Source organism: Somniosus microcephalus, chromosome 9 (genome assembly GCF_052327205.1).
Source record: "Somniosus microcephalus isolate GS21.2 chromosome 9, FLI_Smic_1.0, whole genome shotgun sequence".
In the NCBI taxonomy this organism is placed as follows: domain Eukaryota; kingdom Metazoa; phylum Chordata; class Chondrichthyes; order Squaliformes; family Somniosidae; genus Somniosus; species Somniosus microcephalus.
In genome coordinates, this window is record NC_140995.1 from 175,547,796 (window position 1) to 175,568,968 (window position 21,173).

The window sequence follows — 21,173 nt, forward strand, 5'->3', positions numbered from 1 at the left end:
AACCCACAACCTTCTGACTCAGAGGCAAGTGTGCTACCCACTGAACCACAGCTGACACTCAAAAGTTCAACATGTTATGTAAAGTATTGTTGTAAGAAACAAAGGATTTCAAAAAGATCATGAGTTATTGCGCAGATATCTTGGAAGTGTGTCAATTACCTCCATTAACTTTTCCAAATAAATGTTCATTAACTCATCCATGCGTGAATGCAAAAAATATTATTTTGACAGAGCCTTTAGACAGATAATAGCACAATTCCCAAATAGGCAAGTAGAAAGCTATTACTTCAGATTTGAAAATCTGGCCATATCATAAGAGCTTCCATTTTTATATAGCATCTTTCACGACCTCAGGACATCCCAAAGTGCTTGAAAGCCAACTGTTGCAATGTAGGGAAACGCGGCAATCAATTTGCACAGACAGCAGTTCCCACAAACAATGAAATAAATTACCAGATTATTTTTTTTTTTAAGATGTTGGTTGAGAGATAAATGTTGGCCAGGACACCGGGAGAACTCCCCTGCTCTTCTTCAAATAATGCCGCGAGATCTTTTACATCCACCCAAGAGGGCACACGAGTTAACGTCTCATATGAAAGACGGCACCTCCCGACAGCATAGCACTCCCTCAGTATTGCACTGAAGTGTCAGCCTAGATTATGTCCTCATGAATCTACTTAAAGGCTCCTAAGCATAATAGTGAGTTTATCTTATTACAGACATACAAGCAAAGCTGCAAACAAAATATGGAATGAGAAAGGAAAGACTTATTTAAACAGACCACACCCAATTTGCACAATCATGGACTCAGTTAACCCTCAGAAACTTGGGCAATTTACAAGGAGATAAAATTCTTAGGTGTCAACTTTTTCTATTATAAATTCCGATGTCCACATTTCTAATGGAAATTGCTATTGTAAACTTGAAACACTGTAATTACACTCACCCCGCCAGTGGTGGCACGGTAGCACCTCAGTTTGCACCTTCCAGCTCTAAGACAGTACTAGAGAAATTCTTGTGCTCCAAACAATTCCACTTCTATGCTTCCCAAATTGGTGCACGTTTTTCTGGTTAACTACAGGTATTATTAAAATAAGGACAGAATGTATGACTTTAAAATGGAGACTAAATTACATCTTTACACCCTGGTCCAATTTATTCCCTATCCTCTAATCCTGCTTCACTTGAAGACCACGTTTGGCCCTGACAAAGTGAAATGATCCACTTTGGTAGGAAAAATAGGTGAGAGATTGTGTTGGTGTTCAGAGGGACCTGGGTGTCCTTGTACACGAATCACTGAAAGTTAACATGCAGGTACAGCAAGCAATTAGGAAAGCAAATGGTATGTTGGCCTTTATTACAAGAGGGTTTGAGTAGAAGAGTAAAGACGTCTTACTGCAATTATATAGGGCCCCGGTGAGACCACACCTGGAGTATTGGGTACAGTTTTGATCTCCTAAGGAAGGATATACTTGCCACAGAGGGAGTGCAACGAAGGTTCACCAGACTGGTTCGTGGAATGGGGGGATTGTCCTATGAGGAGAGACTGAGTAGACTAGGCCTATATTCTCTAGAGTTTAGAAGAATGAGAGGTGATCTCATTGAAACATACAAAATTCTTACAGGGCTTGACAGGCTAGATGCAGGGAGGATGTTTCCCCTTGCTGGAGAGTCTAGAACCAGGGGTCACATTTTCAGAATAAGGGGATGGCCATTTAGGACCGAGATGAGGAGAAATTTCTTCACTCAGAGGGTGGTGAATCTTTGGAATTCTCTACCCCAGAGGGCTGTGGATGCTCAGTCGTTGAGTATATTCAAGACAGAGATCGATAGATTTTAGATATTAAAGGAATCAAGGGATATGGGGATAGTGCAGGAAAGAGGTTGAAGATCAGCCATGATCTTATTGAATGGCAGAGCAGGCTCAAGGAGCTAAATGGCCTACTCCTGATCCTATTTCTTATGACCCCTAGCATGCAATGCCATAGGAGATCAACTCGTCAGTTCAATAATAAAATATATGTTTTGGATCTAGCACACATCAGTCTCATTTCAGTTATCTTATTTAAAGTGTCAAAAGTATATACAGGAAACTTTCGATTAACCGGCCCCTAAATAACCGGAACGCTCTATCCACCGGCAAAATTCAGGAGTCGGTTCAGGTAACTTTTTTTTACTTTTAGTTACTTTTTTTTTTTACTCGATTTGTTGCTGTGCAAGGGTGTAGCTGAAGCTGTTGCTAAGCTACAGAGACGCTTGCAACTTGTGCCGATTGTTTTGAAGCTGTAAGCAACAGGGTTTGTTGCTTTATACAGAGCTCTGAGCTCCGTATCTTTTACTATAGCGTTCGGTTATCTGGAATTGTTGATGAACCGGCAACACGTCGGTCCTGTCCGTGCCGGATACCAGAAAGTTTCCTGTGTATTAAAACAAGAGCAACAATTTGCTTTTCCCAATCTTGATAACCTAACCTCTCGCCAAGGGCAAGAACGGAATATTTATGAGCAGCTGGGAATCTGAAATATTCCCATAAACAATTTGCTTCAAACTGATTTCAAGACGCAGCTAAACATCATGCCTATGTGCATTCCACAGATGACCGATGAGCAATGTCACAGGAGATTAGATATACATAGTGTTAGCACATATGTAGTAGTTTTTCAATGCCAGATCTTGTGCAGCAAGGAAATGTTTCAGCAAAAACTGTTGTATAGAAGGTGTAACTCACGTTTGCCAAAGAGATAAAGCACAGAAGTGGCCATTTAAGTTTCTTTTTGGTCCACAGGTTTCAGGAAACCTGCATGCTTATTTGCTGACTAGAATTACAGATGATAAGATCAAAGTCTAAGAGGGTCCAGGCCAATTCATTTCCCTGAAATGTTTAGCTTTCCTAATGGGTTGTAGGATTAGTACATGAGCCAGACATGTATTTGAATATTACCAAACCCGCCTGTGTGTGATCTAAATTAATAACATCTGTAGACATACAGGAGTGGATAATTCTATGACTGGAAATGTCATGTTTTCAGGTGTTTGGAACAGGGCGAATCTAAGGGGAGGGTGGGATAGGGGGCGACTGAAGTCCAGATTTAGCCGACTTATCACAGTGCAACCATGACGTCCTCCAATGCCACTTTGCCGTTCGCATCAGACTCAAAATCACAATGCAGTCAAGATTAGGAATTTAAAAGGGAGTAAATTATTTGTAGTCCGTTTTGGCCGAGGCCCGACATACAAAATTGGCCAATCTCGAAGTGATTGGGGTGATGACTAATCCCCCCACAAATGGCTCCGCCACTGGTTTGGTCTACATTACCGCTGGTGGTAAAATAGTTGCAGTAAGTACCACCTCGTCACATTTTCTGTATAGTAAATAACTGCTATGCTATACCACACATTGACTAAAAAAGCAATCAAAGCCAAATATTGCACCAGCCCTCATTCGAATAGGAGTGATATTCCCATTATCTTTGTGGATGCTATAAATGCATAGCATCTTTTACCAATTCTTGCTGAGAGTTTACATTTTTCCCCTAGCTATAAATTTTAATTGAAACATATCAACAGGTCTTCATCATCTCTCACTATGGCGCAATACTTGAAGTTGGATAGATGTCCAAGTCAGAATGGTGTGTGGCTTGGGGGCGGGGGACAACTTGGAGGTGATGGTGTTCCCATGCATCTGCAGTCCTTGTTCTTCAAGTGGTGGAGGTCACGTGTTAGGAAGGTGCTGCTGAAGAAGCCTTTACACATTGCAGCCACGCTACGCAGGCGGTGGAGGGGTCGATGTTTAGACTAGTGGATGAGGTGCCGATCAAGCGGACTACTTTGGCCTGGAAGGTGTCGAGCTTTTTGAGTGTTCTTGCAGCTCCCCCATCCAAGCAAGTCACGAGTATTCCGTCACACCCCTGACTTGTGCCTGCAAGCGGTGGAGAGGCTTTGGGGAGACAAGGGGTGAGCCACTTGCTGCAGAATATCCAGCCTTTGACCTGCTCTGGTAACTATACAATTTATGTGGTTAGCCCAGTTGAGCTTCTGGTCAACGGTAACCCCCAGGACGTTGATGGTAGGGACTCAGCAATGGTAATGCCACTGAACATCAAGAAGTGGTTAGACTCTCTTGTTGATGTTCGTGGCCTGGCATTTGTGTTGTATGTGTTACTTGCCACTTATCAGCCCAAGCCTGGATATTGTCCAGGTCTTGTTGCATGCGGGCACGGACTGCTTCATTATCTGAGGAATTGAAAATGGAGCTGAATACTGTGCGGTCATCAACCAACAGCCCCATTTCTGACTTTACGCTGGAGGGAAGTTTCTTGATGAAGCAGCTGGGCCTAGGCTGCTGCCCCGAGGAACTCCTGCAACAATGTCCTGGGGCTAAGATGAGCACAGGTGGTTTGGATGGACTTAAAGGGGGAGGGGGTAGTTAAAAACTAGATTAGAAGGGGTTTGAATGATCAGCTGATGCGGTTCAACAGAAGAAATAAGGTAAAGTCTGGGCAGGGAGATTGAGGAGAATTGTCAGCGTGTCGGGAGGTGGGAGTTGAATGACAGGGGGGGTGGTGGTGAAGAGGTGGCTAAGTAGACTGCTTTGTTTTTTGAATTCCTCATCCACAACACTGGCACACTTTACTATCATTACCAAAGGTAAATTTCAGCTAGTTTGATAACATCTTAGAAGAACTTGCAATTACAACCTCAAAATGACAACTTGCATTTATATAGTGCCTTTAACTTAGTAATACATCCCAAGATGATTCACAGAAGTATAATCAGACAAAAATGGACACTAAAACAAAGGAGATATTAGGAGGGGTGACTAAAAGCTTGGTCAAAAAGGTGGGTTTTAACAAGGGTCTTAAAAGGAGGTGGAAAGGCAGAGAGGTTTAGAGCACAAGGCCTAGACAGCCCAGTTGCCAAGGGTGCGCCAAAGGGAGTGGGGGATACACTAGACACTGGAGTTGGAGGAACGCAGAGTTCTTTGAGATTTGTAGGATGGGGGAAGTTAGAGATAGGAACGCGCGAGGCCATGAAGAGATTTAAAAAAGCGGGTGAGACTTTTAAATCTGAGGCATTCGTGGGCCAGGAGCCAATGTAGGTCAGTGAGCGCAGGCTAGTGGAATTTGGTGCTGGATAGGATGCAGAGTTTGGGAGGCTGGCCAGGAGAGCATTTCAATAGTTGAATCTGAAGGAGAAAAGCATGGATAAGGGTTTCAGCAGCAGGTTGGCAGGTAGGCAAGCAATGCTAGAGAGATGGTCTTCAGGGAAGAATATATGGGGTTGGAAGCTCAGCGTTAAATAGAACACCAAGGTTGTGAAGAGTCTGGTTCAACCAGATGGGGATGGAATTGGCGACGAGGGTGCAGCATTTCTGGCGGGGACTGATGGCGATGGTTTTGGTCTGCGCAATGTTTAACAAGAGGAAGTTGCAGCTCCTCCAGGACTGGACATCTGATAAGAGGTAGTGGAGGGTTCGAGAGAAGTAGTGGCAAAGTACATATAGAACCTTATCCAATGTCTGCAGATGCGGTCACTAAGGGACTGCAGGTAGAGGAGGAAGACTCCAGAGGTAACTGTGCAGGGGCAGGAAGAGAAGCCATTGCTGGAGATGCGCTGACTATGATTGGATAGACAAGAGTGGAACCAGTGAGAGCAGCCCTGCTGAGCTGGACAGCAGAGGAGAGGCATTGAAGGAAGATGGTGTGATCATCCGTGTCAAAGGCTGCAGAGAGGTCAAGAAGGATGAGGAGGGAGAGTGCATCATAATCACAGTCACATTAGATGACTTTGATTAGGCGTGTTTGTGCTATGGCAGAGGTGGAAACCTCATTGAAAAAACTCCAAACTGGAGTTGCAGGAATGATGGGCACGGATTTGGGAGGCAACACCACATTCAAGGGTTTGGACAGGAAAGGAATGTTGTAAGTTGGGGCAGTAGCTTTCAAGGACAGAGAAGTCAAGAATTCCTTTTTTGAGGTTGGGGAGTGATGACAGTGGTTCTGAGAGGGAGGGGGCAGTAACCAAGGAGAGAGAACTATTCGCAAAGTCAGTTAGCATGGAGCCCAGAAAGGGAAGTTGTCAGCTTAAGTGGGAAAGAGGTTAAGGGAGCAGAAGGTGGATCTGATGGACAAGATATGAGAAACCAGGGCCTGAGGAGAGAAACCAGGGGAAGACCCAGGTTGAGCTTGGAGTAGGCTTGGCGATTGGGCAAGGGAAAGGAGGGAAGCAGCAGAGGCAGGAAACAGATGGTCTCAATTTTAGTGCGCATGAAGTTCACAAGCTCTTTGCATGTTGTTGGAGGAGAGAGAGGTTTAAGGAGATGGTTGAGATAGAGAAAAGAAACCAGTATTATTTTTGCATTCGAGAATGATCCTGGAGTAGTGAGCCGTTTTGGCATAGGAAAGTGAGGCCCAATAGTGCTTTATGTAATCCAGCCCAAGCTGGCAACGGATCACTAAACCAGTTGTGTATCATGTAACACAAGTCTGCGGCCCTCAGACTTAAAGGAGCGAAGGGGGGCCATATTAGGCAGGATGACCAGGGTGGGAGAGAGTAAAGGTTTTACTGGGGACAAGGGCATCAAAGGTGTTGGAGAGGGAGTGGTTAATCAGGTCAACAGCTGCAAAACAATCATGGCAAATGGAGGGTCAAAGGCTAGGCAGTTGAGGGTTTGAAAGCGTTCTTGTAAGTGACTTGGGGGGCGGGGCAGGGGAGAGAAAAGTTTTCCCGGCAGCAGACGCAGAAGGAAGTAGGGGTGGAAGGGGGTAGGGAGATATCGGTGCTGATGGATACAAGGAAGAGTTGGAGATGGACGTCTGTGATCAAGGCCATGGGAGTAGAGGCCATGTGAGATGGCAGCAGGTAGCTGTGGGTTTAATCGAAGGGGGATTCAAGCCTAGGACGGTGACAAGAGTGCAGGAAATCAACGAATGGTTTGGGGTAGGGATTTGGGGGGGGGGGGGGGGGGGACAAAGTACCGGTGAGGGGAGAAATTAAATGTGGCGTGACTGGGTAATAGGAAGGGAAGGGGAAAGAGAAGGGTCAAGAGAAGAAAAAATAGAAGTAATGGGCAGGGGTTTGGTACAGCAACCAAAAAAAGAGTACATGGAGGGAATTCAGGTTATATAGTCATGGCAAAGACTAGGGGACAGAGAAGAGAAAATATTAAAAACATGACAAATTCATGCACAGCAAGATCCCACAAACAGTAATAAAATAAATGACCAAATAATCTTTTGTTTTCGTACTGATCGAACGATAAATGTTTGCTAGTAAATTGCCAGCTTCACCTGCTCTTTTTGAATAGTGCCATGGGATCTTCTGCGTCTGCCCGAGAAGGCCTTGGTTTAACATCTCATCTAAAAGATTGCACCTCCATTAGTGCAGTACTCCATCAGTACTGCAGTGAAGTGTCAACCTGGATTATGTGCTAAAATCTGTAAAACCACAACCTCCTGACTTAGAGGCAAGAGTGCCACTGCTGGGCTATGGTTGACACGTGTAAACTTTAGGACTCCACCTTAGCACATATGCAAAGTGCAATCCAACACAAAAACAAATGGCCTCCAACGGAGAGAAGTACATAAAGCAGATCTTGCTTTCAACACCACTCATCTGGGATCTCAACATATAAAAGTACCTTTAAATGATAAATGCATCAACAAAAAGGCTCTGGATTCACAAGTGAGGAAAAATCTTTTATTTAAGGCCTTCAACATAAAAGGCAAATAAATTACACATCATTTCTGTACACAAGAAAATATTTAAAATATATAATTTAGTGTGAAATATGGATAAGTAAGAGTCAGAATCTGCAGAAGGAACCTATCGAGAGTCAAAAACAGAGTAAAGTGGCACATCTGCCACATGGTGCTTATGATTGTCCATTCAATTCCAGGGGAGAACTCTTATGAAACTGTCTCAGAAGGTCTCCAAGCCACATAGGATACGTAGTTTTTGATCATTGTGGTCAGGATATTTATTACAAATCTTTGGCTAATTGTGCCAAGCTTACTTGTGTAAAGGGCTGAATTATACTTGTTATCTCATTGAGCAGCTGGCTGGTGTAAACCCAACACAGCATCCATAGAATTAGAAGGCACTTTCCCTAATTTCTGCTGCCTCACATTATGACTATGTCCCTTCATATCTATTTTAGACGGCTCTTTGAATGTCGACAGCCTTTTGCAAGGTAGCTTTGTGGAGGTTCCAAGAATGGAAGCAAATTCACATCAGGTGACTTCTGGGCGTTTTTATGCCCCTCAGCATGTTGCATCTGTGATTCAACAGATTTTACCACCTCCTCATCTCATCCTTCAAATCTGGAGGTTCTTCATCCTCCTGAGGCAAGATGATCAAGATTCAGTTACTGGCTGGAATGTGGATTATCTGTGAAAATATGAAGTGGACATTATGAATTAATACATTGCACTGCACATAACTCAAAAGATTATGTTTTAAAGACAAGTGCATAAATCTTTGTGAACTTTTCTGATTTTACTATCAGGAATTCAGAACACGACGACAAAGAGCATTACATGTGTGACAATGTATAAATTATCATTCATGTATCAGGTATGTCTACATTATATGTGGCTATACAGAGAATATCATGAAATAACTTACCAGACTTCAAGTCACTGGATGAAGTTTCACCCTACCACTGTTTAAAATTAGTGGCATTCTCCATTCAGCGGCAGTCTTCCTTTCTTTTATGACACATCTCCACCTTGGCCTTCTATTTCAGATCTGTACCATGAGTTACCTTTAAAACATGCCACCTTTTTTAAGATCATTCAGAAGTTGCCGTACATTCATTAGCATCCCTAATAATGTGGGACACAAGGCTTATTTTATGGAGAATAGCTCAGTCATTAACAGCTAGAGTTGTTGCTATTGTGTTGGGGATAAGAACATAAGAAATAGGAGCCTGCTCCACCGTTCAGTAAGATCACGGCTGATCTTCTACCTCATCTCCACTTCCCTGCACTATTCCCATATTGCTCGAGTCCCTGAATATTCAAAAATCTATCAATCTCTGTCTTGAATATACTCAACGACTGAGCCTCCACAGCCCTCTGGGGTAGAGAATTCCAAAGATTCACCACCCTCGAGTGAAGACATTTCTCCTCATCTCAGTCCAAATGGCCGACCCCTTATTCTGAGACTGTGACCCCTGGTTCTAGACTCCTCAGCCAGGGGAAACATCCTCCCAGCATCTACCCTGTCAATCCCTGTAAGAATTTTGTATGTTTCAATGAGATCACCTCATTCTTCTAAACTCTAGAGAATATTAGGTCTAGTCTACTCATCCCAGGAACAAGTCTGGTGAACCTTCGTTGCACTCCCTCTATGGCAAGTATATCCTTCCTTAGGTAAGGAGACCAAAACTGTACACAATTCTCCAGGTGTGGTCGCACCAGGGCCCTATATAATTGCAGTAAGACATCTTTACTCTTATACTGAAATCCTCTTGTAATAAAGGCCAACATACCATTTGCTTTCCTAATTGCTTGCTGTACCTGCATGTTAACTTTCAGTGATTCGTGTACAAGGACACCCAGGTCCCTCTGAGACAGTCTCTTCTTTTTCTTTATATTTTTGGACAAATATATGGATCTCATTCCTGATGAGAGGCAACATTCATTCCTCTAACATAGTGGTTAAACATGGTTTTCTTCATGTTAATGCCATTTTGCTACAAGATACGCATTAAAAGCAAATGGCTCACTGGTTATCCAGATTGAAAAAATTATGGTAATCATCAAGACATTGGATTTCTCAGGTTACAGCAAGTTACTGTATTTAAAATGGTAAATATCCACCATTTGTTCATAATGGCCATTAAGCTTGCACGAATGCCCAGTTACTAACACAGGGACTGGTTGGAGGAAGTACTATGCCCAACAGGGTAAATAAGTTGATTTAACATCAATAGGGATATATACATTAATAACACAGCGTGCATCAACAGCCTTATTTCTCACCGAGAAACATAAAAACACTAACAGTTCTATTGGTCACTAACAGTACAGTAACACAGCAGAATGTACACTGACAGCAACATTCTATTCCAGCAGAGGGTGGACACTCCTGTGACTTGCAGGTTTGTTAATATGTAGAATTTGGTACCGAAGTTCATAAAAGGAGGCCATTCGGCACAGGCTCGACGGGTCAAATGGCCTCCTTCTGTGCTGTAACCATTCTATGATTCTAAGGCAACAGCAATATTAGCAAAACCCTTTTACATTAAAGTAGTCCGATACTACTACAGTAATATGTACGTCCATGTGCACTGTTCTAGAAATCAAGGATAGCACACTTGTTCAAATTATACATAATTACTTAGAAGATGTCTTACCATCAGGATCCCTTTCAAAATCATCTAGACAGTTTGAAATAGGATGAACTCGGAAATTCCTTAGTATGTTTTTGCCACTTGTTAGAGACCAAGTCTGCTTGGCTACAAGCTCAATTTACCAAGCAACAAATAATACTGCATCTGGATGACGCACAATGCAAACTAATGAGCAGGAAACTCCTACTCTGGAGGTCCCTAAGTAGAAGAGATCGGGGCCCGAGCAAGTCAAATTAGGTGATCACATGGGATTCTGACATTTTTACTGGCTTTTTGGGGGTTGCATTCCAGTGATCTTTGTATTAAAACTGCAATGTGCTAGCGTTGACTCAAGATACATCCTCTGATTGTAGTGCAGTTTGCACATATGCTGTTATTTGTTGCTTCCAGTATTGCAGATCTAGCCTCTGACATGCCTCTATCTATTAGCAGCTGGCAACCAGACATGAATAAATTTGACAAGCACATTGTATAGTGCATATGTACACACATATGGGGTGTGGTAAACCACTTTTATCATTCACTATCGTTACAATATGGTTATCACTGTTTATATCGTTACAACAGTGTAAACAGTGATAACCATAGTGTATCACTACACAAGGTCACCTCTTGTCACGCTGTTATACCTGGGCTGACCACAGCTGACTCCGCCCATGGCTCCGCCTGCTTGCCCAGGTATAAAGGTGGTGGACTGGCTGGTATTCCTCCTTGTTGGACCCGATCACCCACGAGGGTGGGCTCTGTTATTTAGCCAATAAAAACCTATAGTTACTATCTTAACTCGTCGCTTTTCATTGGATGAATTGATGGGTATATCAATTTTATTGGCTAAATTTTGAAATGAGTGGATCGGAGCAGCCAAACGACCAGCCAAACGGCCAGCTACAACAGCCACAGCAGCCGGCCTGGCTGCGAGCCCTCCGACCGCCGTACCTGGATCTAAACCCACAAGGCAGCGAACTCAGCCCTCGACTTCAAACACTGGCTGAGCTGTTTCGAATCCTACCTGGGAGAATCCGGCGTGCCTCCGGGATCCAAACTAAGAGTTCTGACCGCCCAAGTGAGCCCTAAAGTATTTGCAATCATCCAGGACCTTACTACATACGAGGACGCCCTCAACCTGCTGAAAGAGCAGTACCGGAGCCCGGTAAATTCTATGTATGCCAGACATCTCCCAAGATCCCGCTCGCAACAGCCAGGAGAGTCTGTAGATGAATTTTTACGGGCGCTACAAACACTCGGCAGGGACTGTGACTTTAAAGCTGTAACGGCTGCAGAAAATACTGAAGGGAATATCCGCGATGCCTTCGTGAAAGGCCTTCGGTCCGACTACTCACGGCAAAGACTGCTCGAATCAAAGGACCTCGACCTGAATACAACTGCAGCCCTCGCTCGCTCTCTGGAAGTGGCCCATCGGGACCTCGAGGCGTATTCCAGGTACTGTGCTGCGCGACCCTGGGACTCCGGCCGCAATACCCCTCGCACCGCCGCCTCTGGGACCTACCTCAGCGTCGGCGTCCCAGAACCGATCGGGACCGCCACCCCCGGTACCGGCTGCAACATCGGAGCCCTGCGATCGGGCCGCCGGCTGCTTCTTCTGTGGCCAGGCGAAACACCCGAGGACGCGCTGCCCTGCAAGAAACGCGACTTGCTCCGATTGCCACAAGAAAAGCCACTTCGCTAAGGCCTGCAGGGGGAGAGCCACAGACGCCAGCAGTGCCTCATGCGAGTTGTGGGGGCGGCCATCTTTCATCAAGGCCACAGATGCCAGTATCCCGTGTGAGTCGTGGGGGCGGCCATCTTTGATCAAGGCCACCAACACCAGCAGTGCCTCATGTGAGTTGTGGGGGCGGCCATCTTCTCCGCCATTTTATTCAACCTCGTGGGCGCCGCCATTTTGTCCACCACACTCGACCGCCACCGTGCCTCCAGACCCGACCACCGCCTCACCCGCAGACTACAGCAGCTCGCTCAGCCATACACTAGCCTCCGTCACACTGGACCAAGCTCGCCCGCATCACCTGTCCAAGTCCATGATGGACATCAAAGTAAACGGCCACGCCACGACCTGCCTGTTCGACAGCGGAAGCACGGAGAGTTTCATCCATCCAGACACGGTGAGCCACTACTCCCTCACTGTCCGGCCAACGCGCAACCGGATCTCGATGGCGTCAAGGTCCCATTCTACAGACATCAGCGGCTACTGTGTTGTGACCCTGTCGGTTAGGGGCACAGAGTATAAAAATTTTAAACTCCTCGTCCTGCCCCAGCTCTGCGCTGCCGTCCTACGTGGGCTGGACTTCCAATCCCACCTTCAAAGTGTCACTTTGGCATACGGTGGACCCCTCCCCCCACTCACAGTCGACAACCAGCAGCCTTTAAACCGCCCACCGCATACCACCTGCGGCCTACCCACCCTCAAGGTCCCGCCCCCCTCCCTGTTCGCTAACCTCACCCGCGACTGTAAACCCGTCGCCACCAAGAGCAGGCGGTACAGCGCCGGGGACGGAGCTTTTATTAGCTCTGAGGTGCAGCGTCTCCTGAAGGAGGGCATCATCGAGAGGAGCAACAGCCCCTGGCGTGCCCAGGTCGTAGTCGTCAAGACCGGCAATAAAAACCGCCTGGTCATCAACTACAGCCAAACCATAAACCGGTACACCCAGCTGGACGCATACCCCCTTCCCCGCATATCTGATATGGTCAATCAGATTGCACAGTACCGGGTATTCTCCACCATCAACCTTAAGTCGGCCTATCACCAACTCCCTATCCGCCCTGAGGACCGCCAGTATACCGCCTTCGAAGCGAATGGCCGCCTCTACCACTTCCTTAGGGTTCCCTTCGGCGTCACCAACGGGGTTTCGGTCTTCCAAAGGGAGATGGACCGGATGGTTGACCAGAACGGGCTGCAGGCCACATTCCCTTATCTAGATAACGTCACCATCTGCGGCCGCGACCGGCAGGACCACGATGTTAATCTGGAGAAATTCCTCCGTACGGCTGAACCTCACTTACAATAAGGAGAAATGTGTGTTTAACACCTCGCGTCTCGCCATCCTCGGCTGCGTAGTAGAGAACGGGGTCATCGGCCCCGACCCCGAAAGAATGCGCCCCCTCATGGAGCTACCCCTCCCCCACTGTCCAAAGGCGCTGAAGAGAACCCTGGGGCTCTTCGCCTACTATGCCCAATGGGTGCCGAATTATGCGGACAAAGCCAGACCCCTCATGAAGTCCACCTCCTTCCCCCTGACGGCAGAAGCGTGCGCAGCCTTCTCCCTCATAAAGGGAGACATTGCTAAGGCCACAATGCACGCGGTGGATGAGTCTATCCCTTTCCAAGTGGAGAGCGATGCATCCGACTTCGCCCTAGCAGCAACCCTTAACCAGGCGGGGAGACCTGTGGCTGCCTTCTCAAGGATCCTCCAGGGCCCTGAGATCCGACACTCGTCTGTCGAGAAGGAGGCCCAGGCGATTGTGGAGGCGGTACGACGCTGGAGGCATTACCTGGCAGGCAAACGATTTACCCTCCTCACCGACCAGCGTTCAGTCGCTTTTATGTTTAATAACAAGCTGAGGGGCAAAATCAAGAATGACAAGATCTTGAGGTGGAGAATCGAGCTCTCCACCTATGATTATGATATCTTGTACCGACCTGGTAAACTGAACGAACCCCCAGATGCTCTATCACGAAGTACATGCGCCAACGCGCAAATTGATAGACTGCAGACCCTCCACAACGACCTCTGCCACCCCGGGGTCACCAGACTTTACCACTTCATTAAGGCCCGCAACCTGCCCTACTCCATCGAGGAGGTCAGGACCATGACCAGGAACTGCCAAACCTGTGCCAAATGCAAACCGCATTTCTTTAGGCCGGACAGAGCAAGCCTGATCAAGGCCACCCACCCCTTCGAGCGCTTGAGCATCGATTTTAAGGGGCCCCTCCCGTCCTCTGACCGTAATGTGTACTTCCTCAACATCATTGATGAGTACTCCCGTTTCCCCTTTGCCTTCCCCTGCCCAGACATGACCAGTACCACGGTCATCAAATGCCTGAACGACCTCTTCGCCTTGTTCGGGTTCCCGAACTATATACATAGCGACCGGGGCTCATCCTTCATGAGCGAGGAACTTCGCCAGTTCCTACTAGCGAGAGGCATTGCTGCAAGCAGGACCACCAGCTACAACCCCCGAGGGAACGGCCAGGTGGAAAGAGAGAACGCGACTGTCTGGAAGGCCGTTCTCTTAGCCTTAAAGTCTAAGGGCCTGCCAACCTCTCGCTGGCAGGAAGTCCTCCCGGCAGCGCTGCATTCCATCCGGTCACTACTTTGCACGGCCATTAACGCCACCCCCCATGAACGAATGTTTGTTTTCCCCAGGAAGTCGACTACGGGAACCTCGCTACCAACATGGCTGACTTCTCCGGGGCCCGTCTTGCTGCGAAAGCACGTGAGGGCCCATAAAACGGACCCCCTGGTCGAGAGGGTGGACCTCCTGCACGCCAACCCCCAGTACGCCTATGTGGCATACCCAGACGGGCGGGAAGACACAGTCTCCTTACGAGACCTTGCACCCTCGGGCACCCCTGAGACACCACCGTTACCCCCCACCACCCCCCAAATCCACCCCAGGTAGACGGCATGCCGGAACCCCACGAGCCTTCGCCGACCACGCAGACACCAGCATTAACATCGGATACTGCATCACCGCCGCCGCTGCTGCGCCGATCAGAGAGACTTACGAGGCCTCCGGACAGACTGACATACCCGAACTGGTAGCACACTTCACCCCGCCGGACTCAAATCTAAACAAGGGGTGAATGTGGTAAACCACTTTTATCGTTCACTATCGTTACACTATGGTTATCACTGTTTATATCGTTACAACAGTGTAAACAGTGATAACCATAGTGTATCACTACACAAGGTCACCTCGTCACGCTGTTATACCTGGGCTGACCACAGCTGACTCTGCCCATGACTCCGCCTGCTTGCCCAGGTATAAAGGTGGTCGACTGGCTGGTATTCCTCCTTGTTGGACCCGATCACCCACGAGGGTGGGCTCTGTTATTTAGCCAATAAAAACCTATAGTTACTATCTTAACTCGTCGCTTTTCATTGGATGAATTGATAGGTATATCATGGGGTGAGTACAGTATCACCTTGAAGATGAAACTGAAGGCCCATCTTGTAAGCAATCCAACTCTCCTATATAGCTGCAAGGCATGAACATGCTACAGGCATCATGTGGAAGAACTAAAAAAAACTCTATCAATCATCTGCAAGTGATAGCATGCATCAAACGGCAAAACAGAATCACTAACAGAGAGTCAGGTCACTAACCACTATAAATGACATTAAACCGATGCTCAACAATACAGTTCTGTTGTTTCGGCCATGTGAATACTGGATAGTAGACATCCAAAGCAAATGTTCTCCTGTGGTGGACACAGAAGTGGCACAAAGATAACTATAAACATATAACCCCAAGGCATGTAATATCCCCACTAACAACTAGAATGATATTAGCACTGGATAGGGTGTGATGGTCCAGACGCTGGTGCCTCACACTTCCAAAATGAATACCTGAGCAAGTTGAGCAGAAATTAATAAAACCATGTAATAGCTGCAACAACTAAGTAACTCAAACTATCCTAAACCGCAACCAGTGGGAAAAGACCTGTGACTCCCGTATCAGGCTCATTTGTTACCAGCAGATGCTCCAGAGGATGTGAGAAACTTCTAGCAATGCAGTCATCTCAACATAAGGGGCAACACCAACCATTCCTACACATCAAATATACATTAACATTACACAAGCTGTCATCTATTACTGGTGTTACAGTTCCTTAGTCTTGCCATATTAGTGAATCATTCTCAGAAGAACAAAAACAATATCCATTCTGGCCTGTGATCTCTTTTGCCTGAATTGGGGCAGACAGTGGAAGAGCTGCCCTCAGCAGATGGGGTATTTTTACCATCCACCACCAGTTGTTAATTCCACCATCTATTTTTCCAAGCGCTGGTTCTCTCAATCAACAACTTCAACTGGTATCACAAGGACTGAATCGGAAACAAAACAAACCATTGCAGCATGCTGTACTGTCTTTTACTCAGCAACTTCCTCTAGCTGGTTTAGTCTTGAAATAGAGGTAATGCCCATATGGATCCAGCAAATAGAGGTATAGTAAATGCCCATTTAGATCCAGCATGAACAGACTTTCTCAAATCATCTGGAACATTTACCAAAGCCACGCCTGGCCATTACTTCACCTGGTTCAAACAGCCATTCTTTTTCATGCTTTGAAAGAAGTATCGGCTAGACCGTAGGAAGTCGAACAAAAAAAATCTCAATGACAACACGAACAAAAATAAAAGGTCATCGACCTGAAACGTTAACTCTATGTTTCTCTCTCCGCAGATGCTGCCTGAACTGCTGAGGGTATCCAGCATTTTCTGCTTTTATTTATTTATTTTTAAAAAGGTGGCCATGTCAGTGCAGAAGAAACACGCAATCAGCATGAATACCAGGGTCCACCTTCTATGCTGACCGCCAAAATGCAAACAAAAACAACTTGTATCTATATAGCGCCTTTAACGTAGTAAAACATCCCAAGGCGCTTCACATGAGTATTAAGAGAAAAAAAATTGACACCGAGCCACATAAGGAGAAATTAGGGCAGGTGCTCAAAAGCTCGGTCAAACAGGTAGATTTTAAGGAGCGTCTTTAAAGGAGGAAAGAGGTGTAGTAAGGCAGACAGGTTCAGGCAGGGAATTCCAGAGCTTAGGGCCTAGGCAACAGAAGGCACGGCCACCAATGGTTGAGCGATTATAATCAGGGATGCTCAAGAGGGCAGAATTAGAGGAGCGCAGATATCTCGGGGGCAAACAAACAAATAAACACACACCATTAGTGAGTTCACAGAAACAGAGCTGAGATCCAGCAAGTAGCGTGTGCCCATCACTGCCAGGCCAAGTCAGGCTAACCCCCCGGTAATGACCCCAGCGAGGTTGCTGCAACATCGCCGATCCCCAATCGCCAACCACCCTTTGTGTGAGTGAGTGAGAGAGAGAGTGCGGGATGAGGAAACCCCCCGCCCGCACGCAAAGACCAATACAGTGAAGCGGCCAGGTGACAGCCAGAGTGCGCCCCGCGGTCATACGACAGAGTTCGGTCCGATTCCACACTCGGCTTTAAAGCACGACGACGATTTAAACATTAAAAAATGAAGGGGGGGGGGGGAGCCTGAAACAACCGAGCCAAACGTCCGGCACACTCTTGTCTAAAACCAACTCATGGGCCCGCCTCACACTCAGACACACGGGGCGAGCTCCTCCCGGGGGCTTCGCTGGCTCGCTAACTTCCCCGGGTCTCTCTCCATACACACTCACTCACTCACACACACAGGGTGACAAGCACAAACTCACCGGCCGGCACGGACCCGCTATTTTACCGCCGCTGGCTTCTTCCCATTTTACCAAAGGCCCCAGCAAACCGGATATCGGAACTCTGCCGCGCATGTTCACAAACTACCAAAGAAACTAATGAAAGCTTCCTTACAACACTCGGGCTCACCCCGGCCCGGGATCTGCAGGTGGGCGGTGCGCGGCTCGGCCTTCTGTTGTTGTTGTTGTTGTTGTGGGGGGGAGGGGGCGGCGTTGGGAACTCGGCGGTTTAACGGTTTTAACAGCAACGTTCCAACACTGTTACTGTTCGAACGCGCACCGACCCGGAAACGTGGAAGGCACGCTCTGATCGACGGCTCGGCCCACCAGTCAGAGCACGGCGGGTTGTGGCACGCAGCCAATGGGAGCGGCAGGTGGGCGGGATTTCCGGTCAGGATGGTTGGTGGTGGTGGGTGTTGGGTCAGTGCGCGCCCGAGCCGCTCCGGGTTTGATCTCTTGTTGGGAGTTTAGATTTTGAACCGTTTGTTTTCACACCGCTTGAGAGCAAAGCACCACACACAGCCGGGAAGCAAGTGAGCCCTAATATTGACCTGCTGCAACCAACAGATTATTTTAATCTAATTTAGAAATTTTGCATCAATTGTGTTTACAATTCTGCGCAAAATCTTCATTTAAAAAAATAGACTAGGTGGTGATAATGCAAAATTACATTTAATTTACAGCACCCAAACAGGCCATTCGACCCAACTGGTCTGTGCTGAGGTTTATGCTCCGCACAAACTACTTCATCTCACCCGATCAGTATACCTTGCCACTCCTCTCTCCTTCGTGTACTTACCTAGCCTCCTCTTAAATCTGTGTTACTAGAAAACAGAAAATGAGGCATTCCTGGGATTGCCATCCCTCTTATTTTGTTCAGTGTAACCTGGGATTTGAGCAGGCTGTCTGGAGATTTAAAAAAAAAAAGAACTGTTGCTAACTATGTTTTTCTAACTCAGAATTACATAAAATCTACAGCACAGAAACATTTGGCCCGACTGATCTATACTGATGTCCATACTCCACACGGGTCTCCTGCCACTCCAATTATCTCCATCTCTGCTCCTATCTTCTCTATTTCTCTTCTCCCTCATGTATGCATCAAACCTCTGCTTAATACATCAATGTTACCTGCTTCAACCACTCCACATGGCAGTGAGTTTCCCATTCTCACCATACTATAGGAATTAAACTACCTGCTGTTCAGGATATCTACCCCGAGAGGTGCCGGGGGAAGGCCCTGAGAATCATTAAAGACGCGAGCCACCCCAGCACAACCTCTTCGCCCTGCTCCCGTCTGGTAAGAGATACCGAAGCATACGGTCTCGTACCAGCAGGTTTCGAAACAGCTTCTACCCCCAGGCCATAAGACTCATGAACGTATAATTTATTATTATTTATTACTGTTGTTTTATTTATTATTACTGTATTTCTATTAGTATTTTATCATTGTTATGCCATATTTATTCCAATGTTGGGAGGACTCGTAAAAATCAACATTTCATTATGCAGTACACACGTCTGCTGCATATATGACAAATAAAATTGAATTGAATTGAATTGAAAATAAAATTGAATTGAATTGATTCTAAACAAATTCCTCCTGAATTTGTTGTTCGATCTGTTAGCGGCTATTTTATATTTATGCCCCCTTGTTCTAGACCCACCCGCAAGTTTTTCCACATCCACCCTATCAAACCACTTCATAATTTTAAACACCTATCAGGTCTCCTCTTAGTCTTTTCTTTGAGAAAAGAGCTGCTACCTGCTCAATCTTTCCTGACAGTTGCATCCTCTCAATTCTGGTAACATCGTTGTGAATCTTTTCTGCACTTTCTCCAGGGCGTCAACATCCTTTTGGTAATATGGGTAACAGAACTGCACACAGTACTCCAAGTGTGGTGTAACCAAGGTTCGAATAAAGATCAGCAATGCCTCCCTGCTTTTATATTTTATTCCTCTAGAAATGATCCAGTACTTTGCACTTTTATCTGCACTTTATTGCCTTATCAATTTATATTGCTACTTTTAGTGATTTTAAGGGGGAAGGGGTAGAAAAATTGGATAGGATGAAAATGGATAAAGAAAAGGTACTCAAATCGTTGGCAGTGCTCAAGGTAGAAAAGTCACCCTGTCCAGATGGGATGCATCCTATGTTGCTAAGGGAATTAAGGGTGGAAATAGTAGAGGCTCTAGCCACAATCTTTCAATCCTCCTTGGGTATGGGACTGGTACCAGAGGACTGGAGGATTGCAAATGTTACACCTCTGTTCAAAAAAGGGGCGAGAGATAAACCAGGTAACTACCAGCCTGTCAGCCGAACATCAGTGGTGGGGAAACTTCTAGAAGTAATAATCCGAGACAAAATTAATTGGCATTTGGAAGAACATGGGTTAATAAATGACAACCAATACAGATTTGTTAAAGGCAAATTGTGTCCGACTAACTTGATTGAGTTCTTTGATGAATTAACGGAGAGGGTTGAAGGAGGTGATGATGTGTCTATGGACTTTCAAAAGGCGTTTGATAAAGTACCACACAGTAGACTTGTTAGCAAAATTGAAGCACATGGGATTAAAGGGGCAGTGTCAGAATAGAAGAAAAAAGAAAGACTTGCATTTATATAGTGCCTTTCACGACCACTGGATGTCTCAAAGCGCTTTACAGCCAATGATGTACTTTTGGAGTGTAGTCACTGTGGTAATGTGGGAAATGCAGCAGCCAATTTGTGCACAGCAAGCTCCCACAAACAGCAATGTGATAATGACCAGATAATCTGTTTTTGTTATGTTGATTGAGGGATAAATATTGGCCAGGACACCAGGGATAACTCCCCTGCTCTTCTTCAAAATAGTGCCGTGGGATCTTTTATGTCTACCTGAGAGAGCAGATGGGGCCTAAAAACTGGAAACAAAATTGGTTGAGAGACAGAGAGCAGTAGTAAACGGTTGTTTTTCAGACTGGAGGAAAATATACACTGGAGTCCCCCAGGGGTCGGTATTGGGACCACTGCTCTTTTTGATATATATTAATGACCTAGACTTGGGTACAGAAGGCATAATGTCAAAGTTTGCAGATGTCACATAGCTTGGAAATGTACAAAACAGCGAGGAAGATAGCAACAGACTTCAGGAGGACGGAGACAGACTGGTGAAATGGGCAGACACATGGCAGATGCAATTTAATGCAGAGAAGTGTGAAGTGATACATTTTGGTAGGAAGAATGAAGAGGTTAAACTAAATGGTACAATTTTAAAGAGGGTGCAGGAGCAGAAAGTCCTGGGGGGCTCACACAAAAATCTTTGAAAGTAGCAGAACAAGTTGATAAAGATTTTTAAAAAGTATATGGAATCCTGGCTTTATAAATA

The 21,173-nt window shown here is 46.2% G+C and overlaps 1 protein-coding gene across 3 annotated transcripts in view; it reads right to left on the reverse strand.

The window, feature by feature from the left end:
* The window catches only part of tbpl1 (TBP-like 1), a 41,126-nt gene extending 23,007 nt beyond the window's left edge, over nt 1-18,119 (reverse strand). For 2 of the 3 annotated variants that reach the window (XM_085997572.1, XM_085997571.1), the window contains exon 1: nt 17,921-18,119. The gene's annotated coding sequence lies outside the window, so the exon portion shown is untranslated. Of the gene's footprint in view, nt 1-17,787; nt 17,893-17,920 lie in introns of those variants that run through there. The other variant, XM_085997574.1, reaches the window with a different exon arrangement.
* Between the last annotated feature and the right edge of the window lie 3,054 nt (nt 18,120-21,173).